Here is a 1,355-nt window from a genome sequence, read left to right as displayed (position 1 = left end):
TGTTACAACATCTCCATGAACGTACAATATGTCAGTCTCTTTTGGCTTGACATGTTCCTACAACGTGTTTGGTTTGCCTGTCCAAAGCCGTTTCCCGCATCTCACAGGGGCAGCAGGCATCTCACAGTGCTCAGCAGGTCATTAAGGGCAGCAGGTCATCTCACAGTGCAGCAGGTCATTCACAGTGCGCATTCAGTCATCTAACAGGTGGCAGCAGGTTCTCTCCAGGGCAGCAGTCATCTCACAGTGCAGGGCAGCAGAGTCATCTAACAGGGGCAGCAGTCATTCTAACAGGGGCAGCAGGTAATCTACACCAGGGGCAGCAGGTCATCTAACATGCTGGGGCAGCAGGTACGTAACAGGGGGCAGCAGGTCATCTAACAGTCAGGGCAGCAGGTCACAGGCTAAACATCAGGTGCAGCCAGGTCATCTCACCAGTGGCAGCAGGTCATCTAACAGGGGCAGCAGGTTAATCAACAGTGTGGCAGCAGCGTCATCTCACAGTGGGGCAGCAGTCATCCTAACAGGTGCAGCAGTATCTAAAGGGCAGCAGTCATCCGGCAGCAGTCATCTCACAGTGGGGCAGTAACACAGGTAGCAGCATCTAACAGGCGGCAAGCAGGTCATCTCAACAGGGGCAGAGGTCATCTCACAGTGCGGGCAGCAGGTCATCTTACACAGTGGGCAGCAGGTCAATCTAACAGGCGGCAGCAGTAAGTCTCAACAGGTGCAGCAGGTCATCTCACAGTGCGGCAGTCTAGGCATCTAACAGGTGGCAGCAGGTCATCTCACATGGCAGCAGGTCATCTAACAGTGGCAACAGTCATCTCACAGTGGCAGCGCCAGTCATCTAACAGGGGGCAGCACAGCACGTCAAAACAGTGCAGCAGGTCAATCTACAGGGGCACATGGTCATCTAACAGGTGGCAGCAGGTCATCTCACAGTGGCAGCAGATCTCACAGGGCAGCAGGTCATCTATCACAGTGGGCAGCAGGTCATCTAACAGGGGCAGCAGGTCATCTCACAGTGGCAGCAGGTCATCCACAGGTGGGCAGCAGGTCATCTCAACAGTGGCAGCAGTCACGTCACGTATCTCACAGTGGGCACAGTCATCTCAGGGCACAGTTCATCTCAACAGGGCAGCAGGTCATCTAAACACAGGGCAGCAGTCATCTCACAGTGGCCAGCAGGTCATCTACAGGGGCAGCAGGTAATCTAACAGGTGGCAGCAGGTAAATCTCACAGGGCAGCAGGTCACTCACAGTGGGCAGCAGGTCATCTCACAGGGCGCAGCAGGTCATCTAACAGGGGGGCAGCAGGTCATCTAACAGGGGCAGCAAGGTCACTCACAGTG

Source organism: Salvelinus sp. IW2-2015, unplaced genomic scaffold (genome assembly GCF_002910315.2).
Source record: "Salvelinus sp. IW2-2015 unplaced genomic scaffold, ASM291031v2 Un_scaffold2942, whole genome shotgun sequence".
NCBI classification, from domain to species: Eukaryota; Metazoa; Chordata; class Actinopteri; order Salmoniformes; family Salmonidae; genus Salvelinus; species Salvelinus sp. IW2-2015.
The sequence above is the reverse complement of the archived record's forward strand: the minus strand, read 5'-3'. Positions refer to the sequence as shown.